This window comes from Thalassophryne amazonica, chromosome 9 (genome assembly GCF_902500255.1).
Source record: "Thalassophryne amazonica chromosome 9, fThaAma1.1, whole genome shotgun sequence".
Classification (NCBI taxonomy): domain Eukaryota; kingdom Metazoa; phylum Chordata; class Actinopteri; order Batrachoidiformes; family Batrachoididae; genus Thalassophryne; species Thalassophryne amazonica.
In genome coordinates this window covers 67,043,385-67,059,928 of record NC_047111.1, presented here as the reverse complement: position 1 = coordinate 67,059,928, position 16,544 = coordinate 67,043,385, and the positions used below count along the sequence as shown (strand labels likewise).

The following is a 16,544-nucleotide window of genomic DNA, read 5'->3' as shown; positions in this document are numbered from 1 at the left end:
TACACAACCCTACACTCGTCCGGTGAAAAATCCTTTTAGGTGTTTTTTTATCAGTACATATCTGCATTGCTAAATTTTATTCATCCCACTGAGCTTCACTGGCAGTGAAGTTTCAAAACCGCGGAAGAAGAAGAGGTGGGCTCCTCACGAGCAGATTGTGTGCGATCGCTGGCTACAGCTCCACCTTCACCTCCTCAAGTTCTCTCACGATTGTGGCACGTTAAATAAAGTCCATTAACTCCTGGAAATAATGTATTCTGGCTTTTTCCAGTGTATTAAATCCATCTGTGTCCCAGGCAGTCTGACAGCGTCACAGAGCCAAGTTGCTCCCCCCTTCATGCATCTTGATATGCAGCACAATGCAACGCTACACAGGCCCAGTGTGAAAGGGGCTTTACAATATTTCAAACTTAAGCAAATGAACAGCCAAAGCCAAAGTTTTGATGAATGAAATGCACAGCAGCCAACAGCCATCCTGCATAACCAGAGAAGGATGTCTCATATGATTTGAAGCCAGCCTAAAAGATAGGAGCCATCAATTTAATGCTTCTAATAAACATGAAGTAACCAAGAGCTTTTTTGGGGACGATGCAGAGCAATGACCTAGTACTGTTTGCAACAACAAAAGCTGACACTTCAAACAGCTGTCTGCATTATAGAAAGAGACTTAATGAGTGCATTCATCAAGACAAAACATGTTTCTTCCTGCTTGTTCTCCAACGTTGGAGCGTCATCATTAATGTCTACTTGCACATAGTAAGGATTCTGTTTGAATGTGTCACTGCTGTTCCTCAATAAATCTCCTTCTTTTAGCCCCCAAGACCTGTCTCTTCAGGGTTTTAATGATGCCAGTCCCAACAAATAGACTGTAATTAATTCCACAGCCATGCACTATTTGCATTGACTGCTCTCCGTTCTCCATCATGTTTTTTCCTCACAATATGAGTCGCACAGGTTGTCTCAGAGACACAGATGCTTTCTCACTGTTGTGCACATCAGCAGCATTGTGTTGCAAATCAGATGCAGACAAATTGATCCATTGATCAACTGAAGGGGAAATATTTGTTTTCCTGTTGTGGTTGAAGCTACTACAGCACGTTTGGCTGTACGAAAAATAAAGTGAAATGTGACGGGAAGAAAACGGAAACAAAACATAAAAATTAAGCACGTACAGACCAATCAAGATTGCTTGTAAAATGGATCAAAGGAGGCCTGAAATTCTCAGCTGCGATATCGATCAGCTGCCACTTTACCTCTTTACCTTCATGTCACAGTAAATTGTGCTTTTTTGCTTCACATTAACAGGCTGTGAAAAATAGATCACTTTACATCAACTACTGTTCAAGCAGAAATGACTCTGGCAAAAATGTGTCCTTTCTGGTGATAGTTTCCTCTGAAAAAAATGTTCTCTAAGATTATCAGGGAAAGCACTGGAATAATGGAGTCACTCAGTGAGTGAGTGGGTCCACAAAACCTCTTTCAGTAACTCCATAAAGTCTCCTGCATATTGAGCTCTCTAATTTTGATTTGTAATAGATACAGATGAGGACCAGTGCACCTCCTATTTTGGGCCATGTTGGCAACTTTTAACATAAGAATGACATCGGGGTAAATGTAAGGTAGAAGTGGGCGATACGGGCAATTTTGGTATTGATCCGATACCAAGTAAATACAGGCCCAGTATCGCCGATATCAATACCGATACTTTTTCATATTTAAGCTTCATAGATCCAAAGGATCCAAAAGACCTAGGATAGAATTTCGCCAAACATTGTACCTGACAACAAAATACTTTATTATCACAATCAACATTTTTGTTTAAAAAAAATCACTCAACACAACTTTAAAACAAAATCTCCTGAGGTAGAGGGCTGACAAACCACAATACAAGGCTTCGTGTTGTGTGACACAGCACAGTGCTGCTCTTACAGTCAGAGAGTAGACTGATGAATCTGCGTGTGCAGCAGTCAGTGCGTGTGAGAGAAAAAAAGCTTGAGTATCGATCTTTTTACAGAGGATCGTTCAATATCAATACCAGCGTTGGTATCGATATTATCGATATTAGGATCGATCCGCCCACCCCTAAAAGGTATTATTGTAAAGCACTTTGAGCATCTGATGCAGATTTGAAAGCATTATATCAAATGCAGTCCATTTACCATAAGGATTTGCAGTTTTTTAATGTACAAACAACTTACATGTTTGTGCACATACAGAACAGAACCTACACTGACTATATCCTTTAAATATGACATTCATAAATGGATGTCAGTGTTGTGTTCCTTTTGATGCAGACTTCTGAATAATGTTCAAAACACAGGTGATTCAAAGGGTTCAAAATGAACTCTGAATATAGGCTGATGTGGCATTAAAAAATAGCAAGTCAAGAACTTAGAATGGAAGATGCAGATGCAGGTTCTGCAGTAGAAACATACGACATCCGATGTAATACCAGGATCAGGAAGACACTATTTTGTTTCAGCTTGTGAATTAAATATCAGATTGCAACATCTTGATTAGTCGGCCCAGTCTACGTCAGTATGCAATTATTGCATTGTGTTATGGAATCCAGATGCAGATATAGTCCGGAGGCCTCATGTAAAAACGTGCTCACGCACAAAAACCTGGTGTACGGCTGTCTCCACGCCAACGTTCAGATGTATCAAAAGTGAAATGACCATGGAAATGTGTGGTGCGTCATGCAAAAATCCTGGCTGGCGTACGCACATTTTCCAGTGCTGACACATGGAGGTGATGCTGGAAATCGTTAATAGTGTGAAAACAAGACGTAATCAGAGTGATGTGCACATCAGTGACACAGTAATGAACATTTAACACACCCACGTGTTTGCAGTTATATGGATGGATATGGAAAGCGTGCACAAAGTGATGCATAAAATGGCACTAACAATGGCTGCGTCAGTGCTGTTAAAGGACCCTGCAAATGGTGCAATGTGACATGAGCGTGCATTCAGGGAGCATGAAGATTTACTTGCAAATGACAATAATTGTCTCATAAACCAATTTTGATTACCAAGGCCACTGTTACTGGGGTTCAGTTGTTCTCGTTCAGTTGTATATAACATTTTATTTGCCCAAGTAGAGGGCATCATGAATCTCCCCACAGTTGCTCGCTCAGCTTTGATTGTTAACTGACGCTAATGCAAAGGCCAAAGCAAAAAAAAAAAAAAGTCTATTGGATGATAAATATCCAAACAAAGTTGCTTTAGAAATTAATCTGGTGTGTCACAGTTCATCACAAATTACTCAGACCATTTTCATAGTGGTGAATTAAAAAATGATTGCATTTTTTTTTTTTTTTTTAGTTATTGTCTTCACAAGTTGACTGGGATGCACAAACCCATTTACTCACTCATACTACTTTTTTGATCTCCAAAGTCCAGGAGGTTAGTTTAAATTGGAATACTGGCACAATAGAATATGTGTGGGATTTGTTCAGGCATGCTCACATAAAACAGGCTTCTTATTTGGATTAGAGGTGGGCGGATCGATCTTAATATGGATAATATCGATACCAACTCTGGTATTGATATTGAACGATCCTCATGTAAAAAGATTGTTACTCAAGCTTTTTTCTCTCCCACACGCACTGACTGCTGCACACACAGATTCATCAAAGTCTACTCTCTGTCTGTAAGAGCAGTGCTCTTTCTTTCTTTATACTTTATTTCATTTTCACTTAATGTTTTTATTTTGTTTAAAGCCAGAAATGCACTGAAGGGAAGAAATCCCCTTTTTTTGTATTATTTTATTGTATTGTCGACTTGAAAAACAGAATAAGTTTGAAACTGTTTACAGTATTTGTTGTGGTGTGTTAATTTTGTTGTATTGTGGTTTGTCAGTCCTCTACCTCAGGAGATTTTGTTTTAAGTTGTGTTGAGTGATGTGTTTTTAAACAAAAATGTTGATTGTGATAATAAAGTATTTTGTTGTCACGTACAATATTTGGCGAAATTCTATCCTAGGTCTTTTGGATCCTTTGGATCTATGAAGCTTAAATATGAAACAGTATCGGTATCTATATTGGTGATACTGGGCCTGTATTTACTTGGTATGGGATCAATACCAAAATTCCCAGTATCGCCCACCTCTAATTTGGATACTATTTATGAAGCCTTTTTGCTACTCGTGGCGTCCTGGAAACCACTAATGCCATTGTTGCTTGTGTTAATTGTTGTGAAAGTGTCGTGACATGGACCCACAACAGGGGGCGGTAATGAACGGACAATGGATAAGCCAAAAAGTAGCAATTTAATGTTGTGAATTGCACAACGAAGTACAGACAATAACAATATGGTGGAACGTCAATTATACACAAGGTGACGTGTGGGCAGGCTCGAATATAGAAGACGTCTGGCGAGAGAAGAGCCGGATCCCACACAGCTTCCACCACCAACGGATCTGAAGAACACCGGAGCCGCCAAGCCCTGCGCCCCAGGTGGCCATCAGACCCGGTACTGCTGGCAGAGAACAGAAACAGTATTGATGAGTGCGAGTTCGCACACTCAGTAATCCCACAGTCTGTGTTTAGTTAGGAGGGAGCACCTCCACCTCCAATCACACACTCGTGCAGCTCCTGTTTAACCACTTATCTGGTTAGGGGTGTGAGGCGAAGCCGTCGCAGTCCACACCAAACGCCAATACCGCAGATAAGGCAACACCACAGGAAAACGGCTGCAAATGAGAGACTATTACACAAGGTCTTCCGATTCAGCAGAGAAGTTACCTGAATGGTAGCTGATTTCTCGGCGGGAGGTGGAGTTGCAGTCCGGCCTTTATGGTGATGGTGTTGAGTAGTGGATGAGTGACAGCTGGTACGGATGATGAGTGACAGCTGTCACTCCCGGTCGCTCCGACGCCCTCTCATGCTTGAAGCCCGTACTTCAAGCAGGGCGCCAACTTGTGGTGGTGGGCCAGCAGTACCTCCTCTTCAGTGGCCCTCACAACATTAATGGGGATATTTTTCATGCTTTTGCTGGAATTGGCCAATTGAATGATGTTGTTATGTATGGACGCGGGTTGAGGAGCGAACCAGCGTCTGACAAGGACCCAGCGCTAAATAAACAGAGAGCGGTTCCAGAAAACAGATTTTTTACAAGTGCTATATATATATATATATATATTTTTTAATTCGGCACACAAAATATTAAAATAGAAAAAAATGAACAATTCCACAAACAAACACAGACAAAACTAGTGAGTCCGAAAGGGTGTGGGCTGAAGCAAAGCTTATTAGCGCCCACCCCTGCTAGTGCAAGTCCAACAATTCTAATCAGTCATATTTACATAAATATAAATTCACTACTACATGTCGACACACAGACATACACATCAATATACTATTCACTTATAATTATATTTATATAGTACCAGATCATAAGAAAGTCGAATCAAGGCACTTTACGCCAGTAAGGACTAACCTTACCAACCCCCAGAGCAAGCACTAGGCAACTGTGGTGAGGAAAAACTCCCTATAAGGAAGAAACCTCAAGCAGACCAGGCTCTTGGGGGTGACCCTCTGCTTGGGCTGTGCCACATATACCTATATACATACGTATATACTTTACAAACATAAATATTTACATACATATACACAGTCACTTATATACATATACACCTACCCATATCTATATACGCATATACATACCCACACATTCAAATATACAATAAGTCCCACTTATAAATTGAACATTCCATATAAATCAAATTATATTTGCTTCTTTATGATACTTAGACATAATGTTCTTTTTGAGTAGTTTCTTAAATCTCACTAAGGTACTACTCATTCTAACCTCTGTTGAACATTTGTTCCATTTCCTCACCCCAACCACAGACACACAAAAACCCTTTACATTTGTTCTTACTGGTGGTTTCATAAAAATTGCACAACCTCTTAAACTATATCTGGATTCCCTCAATCGGAACAGACTCTGGACATGTCTCGGTAAGGCTTAATTTTTTGCTCGAAATAAAGTTTGAATTGTAATGTAATCGACCAAATCAATGAATTTTAATAAATTTAAAGACACAAATAGAGAATGAGTTGGTTAACGATATTGTTTATTGCAGATGATTCGTATGGCTCGTTTTTGCAAAAGGAATATTGGATTGGTATTTGATTTGTAAGTGTTTCCCCATGACTCAACACAATATGTCATATATGGTACCATCAGAGAATGATATAAAGTAAGTAACCCTTCTTGCGGCAGTAGGTCTTTGGCTTTATACAAAATGGCTATAGTTTTTGACAATTTTGATTTCACATAATTTATATGTGGTTTCCAGCTAAGTTTATTATCAATTATAACACCTAAAAATTTATTCTCTGTTACTAACTCAATTTCCTTATTGTTTATAGTTAAATTTTTACATTTGGGTGCCTGTTTATTTCCAAATATAATACATTTAGTTTTCCCAAGGTTGAGTGACAACTTATTAGCGTCAAACCAAACCTTAAATTTTTCCAGTTCTTTCTCCACTATGTCCAGAAGCTGTTCAAGATTTTCACCGCTACAGAACACAGTTGTATCATCCGCAAAAAGGACACATCTCAGTGAACTCGACACCCAACTTATATCATTTATATAGATTATAAACAACAAAGGACCCAGCACTGAGCCCTGCGGCACCCCACATGTGACATCCCTGAGTTCAGAATTTGTATTATTGAATTGAACATACTGAAATCTGCCTTGTAAATAACTAGCTATCCATTCATATGCCAGACCTCTGATTCCATATTTCTGCAGTTTACTTAATAGTATTCCATGGTTAATTGTGTCAAACGCTTTCTGTAAATAAAAAAAAACACCTATTGTGTATTGTTTATTATCAATTGCAGTTGCTATACTTTCCACAAAGTCCATCAAAGCATGTGATGTAGTTCGAGACCTTCTGAATCCATATTGTTCTTCACAAATGATGTTATGCTTCAGTAAATAATCATTTAATCTTTTAGCAAATATTTTTTCCAAAATTTTGGAAAATTGTGGCAGGAGTGATATAGGTCTATAATTAGAAAATGTGTGTTTGTCACCAGTTTTAAACAGAGGAATTACTTTGGCTATTTTCATTTGAGAAGGAAATTTACCAGTACTTAGTGACATATTGCAAATATAATTGAACGGTTTTACTATACAATCAATAACTTTTTTTAATAAAGCCATATCCAAATTATTAAAATCAGTCGATTTCTTACTTTTTGAACCATGAACCAGATCAAGTATTTCCCTTTCATGAGTATAAACAAAAGGTGAATTAATGGCATGGCGGGGTGGAGGACGACGCGCTCTTCCTAGCGCCCAAGGGATTGGAGCCCGACAGTTCTAGACCCAGAAATTCCCGCCGGCACCCCCCAGGTGGTTAATGAATCGGACAGCGCCTGTTAAGGACGAGAGGTGAGGTAAGTCACTGTTCACACAAATACTGTTTAGGATTCACACCATCAGCAAACACATTCAGGTTCTACTTCAGACTCAAATTAAAGAGACAGCTCTCACAGCCTGTGGAGGACCATCAATCCGCACGCCACGGCTGTGAAGAGCGAATTTACACAATTATCAGAGTAGCTCAAATATTGCTGCATGCAAGACGCCAAATTACTACTGTTAATTACTCAAAGTCATTTAAGCTTTAGTTACCTCTGAGGTGTGCTGATGGAGCATGTCCCTCACCCGTCTCCTTAACAGGCACGGTGCGTCAAACCTGGAGTGATCCTCGGCGTCACAGTGTTGGACAAACGGTCGTCACACAGAAGTAACAAGGTTGAGTCCCCAGCACCTTACACAGAGCAGTCATGGCTTAAATGTAGTACATCATTAGGATATCCACTTCAGCTGGTAGTCCTTTAGCTCTGCACGTGAACTGCTCATCAGGTGCATCCTCCTTAGCTGGTAGTCCTCTAGATCTGCACATGAACTGCTCATCAGGTGCATGGGGTTGGCATGATGACAGTGGAGGGTGAGAGATGCTTCATCCATCATCACAGCCTCAGACACGCCCCCCACAAACCACCCGAAGTATACACAAAACACACAAACAATATCTTGGCCAGCCAACCCCCCCCCCCAACACACAACAGATGTGTTGATTAGAATTTTGCAAGTTATCAGAGTTTTAAACAGCTTCATGTTTTATTCTCTTTCAAATAGATGTATCTGGTTAGAGGCAAAAGTAGCTGGGTTAAAAGCACCGTCCGCTTGAGGAGGATTTTACAGATCTTTGAGCATCATGTGTCATTCCTTTCATTTTTCCACAAACATGCCGATGTAAGAGAATGCTTCTTCCTCATACCTGCACGATCCACAGAGCATGACATCATCCCAGACATGCTTGCACCGAGTGTCTGCAATATAGATGTACTTTTGTTTTGTTTTGTTTTTTTCCTGGTACTTTTTCTGGAAGAAGAGCTGCAGAATGCCCTATTTTGTACATGCTTTATCTCAGCAATGTTAGCCATCATGCAGGCTGACAGGTGAAATCCATCAGGGAGGCTTGAAAATGAGCACAGTAAAACAAAAGCACAAACACAAAAGCACTGTGCAGTCTCACATGCAGCAGATGCAAATGTTGCATTTTTAACCAAAATGTTGATGGGAGATTCATTTTTCTGATATGAGACGTAAATATGCCTGACATGGATGAGTATAAGTACATAATTTCATTTGTTTTCCCTGCTATGATCATAGCTTTACATTTTGCAGCCAGCGCTCCTTCTGCCTGTTGTGCACCGCTGAAACTGTGTGATGTGCATTATTTCATCTCCTCTCTCCTCTATTGTGAACAAGGTCTATGGGTTATTCAATCCATGTGCTTTGTGAAACACGACTTCATGTCACAGATTTTCCAGACTGTTCCAAAGTCAGCTCTGTTCTTTTGAAGTTTATTTCTGTCTATTACTCCAGTTTGAGTTACAGCTGAAATCAATGTTCTATAGTATTCAGAATCCTAGGAATGATTTCATTACATCTGTCAAGGACGTAATAAAATCATCTGCGTTCATTTATTTGTCTGTCTGCCTGTTAGCAGGATTAGGTCAAAACTACTGCACGGATTTGGCGAAATTTTCACCAGGATAGATATTAGGCCATGGCAGGCTCAATTCAATTTTGGAGGTGATCCGGTGTCGCCGACCAAACGTTCTCCCCTAAAAATCTGCCCGCCCTGTCTTCACTGTGCCTTCACTGCACGTTTCTGAGACTGACTCTGAGTCTGACTCTCTACAGCCAAAGCAGTCAAAGGCAATAACGTGATTATTGACTATCAGATTACAAAGTAAAACCTCTTAAATCATTCTAAAGTCAGTTTTAAGCAGAAACGAGGCAGTTTTAAGAAGAAACAAGGCAATAATAGAAGAACTGCTACTGACCCTCTGAAATGATGTAGGTACAGCAGCAGCACGTCAGACTTGGACATGCTGCTGCGGCACTGTGATCGCTCTCCCGTGTTTTCTTATGAAATAATGCTGAATTTATGTGCAAACGATTGCTTCAGACATCTGACGCTGAGACAGATGATGATGACTGGAGTGCAGTTTTAAGGAGAAACGAGGTGATAATCGATGAATCACTGGTGACACGATTTTTAGGGGGGCCATTCGGTCAGTGTCACTGGGTCTGGATTCTGCGTCAAGATTTCACTTTATATAGGATTTAAGGATTGCATCAAAAGTACTTCACAGATTCACATCAGATTTACACCACAGATAGATATTAGGCCATGGAAGACTCCACTAAATTTTGGAGGTGATCCGGATTCTGGATCAAGATTTCAGTTTGCAAGCTTCACTTTGTCAGATTTTGAGGATTACATCAAAAGTACTTAACAAATTTTCACCACACACTGGTGTTAGGCCTTGGACGACTCCATCAAATTTTGGAGATGATCTGGATCTGAATCCGGATTCTGGAACAGGAATTCACTTTGTAGACGTTTAAGGATTATGCCAAAACTACTTCACGAATATGACATGACAATGTAAAACCAAGATCAGGAAGACAATGCTTACAGAGTTGTCAGCATTGGAATATGAGTTGGGGTTGATATGTTGTGCTTTGGTGGATGTACAGATATTTGCTATACTGAGTCCCTTGCCAGTTTAAAAATATAACGCAATGCTAAAATACCTTCGGCTGTATGAGCATTGTTTTTTATAATTTGCAGTTGTTTAATTCATGATTAAGATCCTATTGTCTTACATATAACTTGTACATGTACAAATCAAATCATCATTTTTGCAAATCAAGGAATATTTGTACATCACCCTCTGTGCCTTTGCACGTATTAATAATGAGACAAATTTAACTCTATAGGAAGTTAGCTTTGAGTTAGGGAAAGTTAGCGTGTAAGTTAACATTCGCAAAATGTCTTGTAAATGTCTCCAGAAATCAGGTTACAAAAACAACGTTTTCAGTTTTAGAAGTGTTATTTCTCGCTAGGTTTTACATAATATACCAGAAATTAAGCTGTTAGCAAGTAGGTATACCAGGAAGTGACATCACCATGCTAACCTTGGTGAAATGTCTCATAAATACCAACCCAGTCTCACGGCAAGTCGTGATTCAGCAGCACGAAATATACATTAATCTATTGGTTCGTGATATTGTGACGAAAAGTGCCTCATTTTCGTCATGGCAGCACGAATTCATTCTAATCCATTCCGTGATGGCTGCATGAAATTAAAAGTGAAGCGAGGAGGTCGGGGTGGTTATGGTTAGGGTGGGGGGAAATAGTAAGATTAGGTTATGGTTAATGTTAGGGTCGGGGTAGGAGTAGGTTTAGGAATAGTGAGTTAAAAAACCCTGTCATGAAAATTTGACTCATTTCGTCACAGGAGCACACAAAAAAAAAAAACAAAAAAAAAAAACGTGAGACTGGGCTGCAGTTCAGCGGTGTTAATAGGTTCCAAAAACAACGTTTTCAGTTTTAGAAGTGTTTATTTCTTGCTAGCTTTTACATAATATATGAGAAACATGTATATAATGCACAAAATGCGGTTTTGAAGAGATCAGCGATTGACGTCACGGTGCAGTTCTACTCTGATTGGCTGTCACCTGCATCCCTCAACAACAAAACCGAACACATTGAAACAGAATGTGACTTTTCACTTAAATAGGTCAAGGTTAGCCATTTTTGATTTTGTCCAAGGTCTGTGTCCCAAGAATGTTCCCTGAATTTCAAGAGTCTGGCAGTAATAGGACTGGACTTATGCTGAGGACAGACAGACAGATGGATGGACGGACATATTTGATGGCCTCAAGTAATGATGTCCATTCACTACCCTTTTTAAACTATTTGGAATCAACTCCACATATTTAGTTTTTAATTTTCCAGAGTGTGCCCTGGCTTTCACCCAGTCTGTACTGGGACTGACTCCAGCCATTCCACAGGCATGAACGGGATAAGCCAGAGGAGATAATGAACAACTGGACAGAAGATAAGCATAGTGTGAAAACATGCATTGCAGCCTTCTAATCAAGTCAGCTATCAGTGTCTATTATTTCATGCTTGTCAGTGTGACTTTATTTTAACCCCATAATAATGCTATATAATAATGCTAAGGATGTTGATACTGCTAATCAAATAATTCTGATCAGACATTTATTACAGAATATCACTTTTCAGTGCAATGCAAAACATAACCCTGGAATCAGTGCTGAGTTGAATTTGTTGCATGTGTATGTATATTTGAATAAAGTGACTATTGGCAGACCCGTGTAGCTTATTGCTGTATTGTGTAGAATGCTGCTGTTGGAAATTCTTTCTTTATTGCACTGCCATATTGTTCAGTATTGTCAAATTTTATCTGTCCCTTGTAATCATTTTTCAGCCAGCTCGAGTAATTAGGCACAGGGCCTGAATCATGCACTCAAAATTGAGCTCCATATTCCCTTCGATCCTCAATTTAACAAAATGCTAAATAGCCCTTCACCTATCATATTTTTATCCTCCAACCATTTCATGACTATCTCTTATGGTCCCAACTCTCCTACCACAGAATCAGATAATAGGCCTTCAATTAAAGTGGAAAAACTGGCTTGCTTCTCTGCAGCCGACAGCTCTGTATTCTAAATGGCTGATATGGGAATAGCCAAAGGGCTTAGCTTTAGTGGGTGATAAGAGGGGCAGGTGGAATGAGGTTATTTCTAAGGATAATTATTCTCTTTGAAATACATGAAACACTTGTGGGCCTACGCCGGCACCCTGTGTGCTTCCCCTGGTTTGTGGGGTTGCTTCCTTTGTCTCTGTGAGGCGGGGGGTGCGTTCTGTTGTCACCTGGGCTGTTCCCCTGCTGGTTCATCGGGCCGCCCTGGTGGCTCTGGTGGGTGCCCTTCTTGGCCCCTATGCTCTTGTACTCTTCTTTTTCTCCTTGTTTCTCCTGGGGCCCTGCATCCTAGACCCATTTTCATCTGTTGCATGCAGTCGACCGTGTAGCTCCTGACATACCAGAGTGGTCCACGTCATATGGTAAGGTTCTGTACTTTTGTCTCGGCCCAACACACCAGCCACAGTAGTAATCGCATATTTAGCTGTGATCTCTGTGTGTGGTATGTTAGGTGTTTGTGGCCGTCACCACAATTCGGTTTTGGGTGTTCTCATGCGGATCAAGACTTTGGTATCCTAGATTAGGGTATGGATGCTCACTAATTAGACAACAGACTGTTGCTGTCACTGCTTGTTCATGTGTGGTTGTTTGTCCCGGTATGTTGTACTGTTGGGGTCCCATCTCCTTGGTGTCTCACTTTTCATCACCTCATGGTTGTTGTTGTCGCCACTTGTCTTTCATTCTTGTTTGTCTTCGTGTTGTTTCCTGATAGAAGTTGTCTCTTGGCTTTGAGTAGGATGGTGTAGACTGATCGGGAAGGGTGGATGGGGGTCACACACACACACACACACACCATGTTGACTCATGCACTACATACTATCTGTCTTGCAAGAACAAGTTGCATATATGTGTATTTATGTATATAAATGGTTCTGCCTCATTTTCGTCATGGCAGCACAAATTCATTCTAATACTTTCTGTGATGGCTGCACGAAATTAAAAGTGAAGCGGAGGGTGGGGGTGGGATTAGTAATAGTGAGTTTAAAAAAACCCGTCACAAAAATGTTAATCTTTTCATGACGGGAGCACAAAAAAATAAAAATAAAATGTGACTGGACTCTGTTAAAAACACAACCAACACACTTCCCATTAGTGTGTATTTAGGGTTTCACGTATCCCATAATCCCTTGCGTGCCAGAGAGTTGCTGCATTCAAAACAACATAGAGAATCCACACGATGACAATTGTAAATGAATATTATACTACAAAAATGTATTTTTTTAATGCTTTTCATCATGTTAATAAGAGACTGCTGCATGATACCCTGAAAACGTACTAAAACAATTATAACAAAAAATATGTCTGCTACGTTTAATCTGCGTGGAATTTAATAAGCTCAAACCGAATTTCAGACATATATATTAGTCTGGAACAAAGAGGACAAACAGTGTTGTAAAGAACAATAATCAAGACGTTAAAGAGCAAACTTCACTTTCCCCAGAACGACATGATCAGGAAGCGATTGTAGCTCACAGCAGCTCCCATTGAAAATAACGGAGAGACAGCCTGTGATTCTCGCATGTTTACATAAAATAAACGCAGTAACAGCATCTATAAACCCAGAGAATATATTCACAAGAGTTTTAGGCACAATATAAAAATAGTTTTATGTTGTGATGTTAATTGTGTTGTCCGTGTGCAGCGGTTAAAGTGCAGCGTGATCAGACCGTCTCAATGCAGTTCTCAATGTTACTGAGATCTCGCAGCGCGGTGACCTCTCCGAGGTTTTGCGGGATTTGAAACCTGAAAAGCCTCAATGTACAAGTGAGGCCAACTGCAGCTTCTCCAGCTTCACATCTTAACTGCACTTTGTGATCGTACAGTATTAAATATATGTTTTATCCAAATTGTCATTACAATAAATATACATTTTAAAATCACAGCATAAATATAATTACAAACAAAAACAGTCAAAATTAACAGAGACCTAACACACACAGATTATCGGTTGCCTAGCAACTACTAACATCAACTGTAACTGAATAAAACAAAGATTAACAATTTTGAAACATATATCTGAGCCAACCTGTTAAAAACACAACCAACACACTTCCCATTAGTGTGTATGTACAAGTGAGGACAACTGTGGTTGTTTAGGAATAAAAAAGAAACAAATCTTATCTTTAAAGTGTCTATTTTAATAAAAACATAGGGGATGTATAACAATTTACTCTAATAAGGTATTTACATATATTTTAAAAGGGTTCAACTCAAGATGAAAACAATTTAAAAGTAGTTTCCATTGAGCTCTACCGCACCGACCTTCTCCAGCATCAGAGCTTAAGTGGAAAATCAGAGTGCACGTTAATAATTCAAACATGCAGTTGTGCCTCACTACCACCAGGTGGCTTAGATTAAACATAAACATTAAAAACATTTTGGTGAAATTAATCAAACATTTTATCTCTGTTACATGTATCCCATTTAATCACCCTCATCAAGACTTTGTGCCATACTTTGAGGTGAACAGGAGGTCTTTGCTTATTGAGTGTTGTTAGAAGGAAAGGTGACGTAACACTGTGATAAACATCCCACTGTCCCAGCTTTTTTGAAACATGTTGCAGGCATCCATTTCAAAATGAGCAAATATTGGAATTGGTGTTGTAGTTAGATGAAAAAAATCCCAGTTGATGACCACTTTCTACAATGCTCAAACCTACTCAAGAACCATCTCACATTCAAAGCCACTTAAATCACTTTTCTTCCTCAATCTGATACTTGGTTTGAACTTAGAGATCCTCTTGACTATGTCTATATGCTTAAATGTAATAAGGTTCAGCCATGTGATTGGTTGGTAATATATGGGCTTTAATGAAAAGCATAAGAAGTGTGCCTATTAGAGTGGTCAGGGAATATAGATCTCATAAGTGTAAGAAATATTGTACCCATAGCTGATGCATCTTATTTAGCAACCCTGGATCATAGGATATAAAGGCCACTGACACAATAATTTGTTCCATACACTTATGTAAAACAGAATCAATCATTCAATCAATCAATCAATCAATCAATCAATTTTATTTATATAGCGCCAAATCACAACAAACAGTTGCCCCAAGGCGCTTTATATTGTAAGGCAAGGCCATACAATAATTACGTAAAAACCCCAATGGTCAAAATGACCCCCTGTGAGCAAGCACTTGGCAACAGTGGGAAGGAAAAACTCCCTTTTAACAGGAAGAAACCTCCAGCAGAACCAGGCTCAGGGAGGGGCAGTCTTCTGCTGGGACTGGTTGGGGCTGAGGGAGAGAACCAGGAAAAAGACATGCTGTGGAGGGGAGCAGAGATCAATCACTAATGATTAAATGCAGAGTGGTGCAGAATGGAAGATTGCTGCTAATCCTCCGCCTCGGCCCGTGGTACGAGCGTTCTGGCAGTTAGTGTGACTCGGGGATGTTGACTCATTTAAACTAACATATTCATCCTGCTGTAACCAGGTTTCTGTAAGGCAGAATAAATCAATATGTTGATCAATTATTATTTCATTTACTAACAGGGACTTAGAAGAGAGAGACCTAATGTTTAATAGACCACATTTAACTGTTTTAGTCTGTGGTGCAGTTGAAGGTGCTATATTATTTTTTCTTTTTGAATTTTTATACTTAAATAGATTTTTGCTGGTTATTGGTGGTCTGGGAGCAGGCACCGTCTCTACGGGGATGGGGTAATGAGGGGATGGCAGGGGGAGAGAAGCTGCAGAGAGATGTGTAAGACTACAACTCTGCTTCCTGGTCCCAGCCCTGGATAGTCACGGTTTGGAGGATTTAAGAAAATTGGCCAGATTTCTAGAAATGAGAGCTGCTCCATCCAAAGTGGGATGGATGCCGTCTCTCCTAACAAGACCAGGTTTTCCCCAGAAGCTTTGCCAATTATCTATGAAGCCCACCTCATTTTTTGGACACCACTCAGACAACCAGCAATTCAAGGAGAACATGCGGCTAAACATGTCACTCCCGGTCCGATTGGGGAGGGGCCCAGAGAAAACTACAGAGTCCGACATTGTTTTTGCAAAGTTACACACCGATTCAATGTTAATTTTAGTGACCTCTGATTGGCGTAACCGGGTGTCGCCTGCTCTGGCCCCCGGAAGACAACTGACTATGGTTGCTGGTGTCGCTAACTTCACATTTCTCAAAACAGAGTCGCCAATAACCAGAGTTTGTTCCTCGGCGGGTGTGTCGCCGAGTGGGGAAAAACGGTTAGAAATGTGAACGGGTTGGCGGTGTACACGGGGCTTCTGTTTAGGGCTACGCTTCCTCCTCACAGTCACCCAGTCGGCCTGCTTTCCCGGCTGCTCGGGATCTGCCAGAGGGAAACTAACGGCGGCTAAGCTACCTTGGTCCGCACCGACTACAGGGGCCTGGCTAGCTGTAGAATTTTCCACGGTGCGGAGCCGAGTCTCCAATTCGCCCAGCCTGGC

The 16,544-nt window shown here is 40.3% G+C and overlaps 1 protein-coding gene across 2 annotated transcripts in view; it reads left to right on the top strand.

The window, feature by feature from the left end:
- Positions 1 to 16,544, top strand: part of LOC117517304 (short transient receptor potential channel 4-like) — a 147,170-nt gene that overhangs the window by 38,650 nt on the left and 91,976 nt on the right. The window lies entirely within an intron of this gene.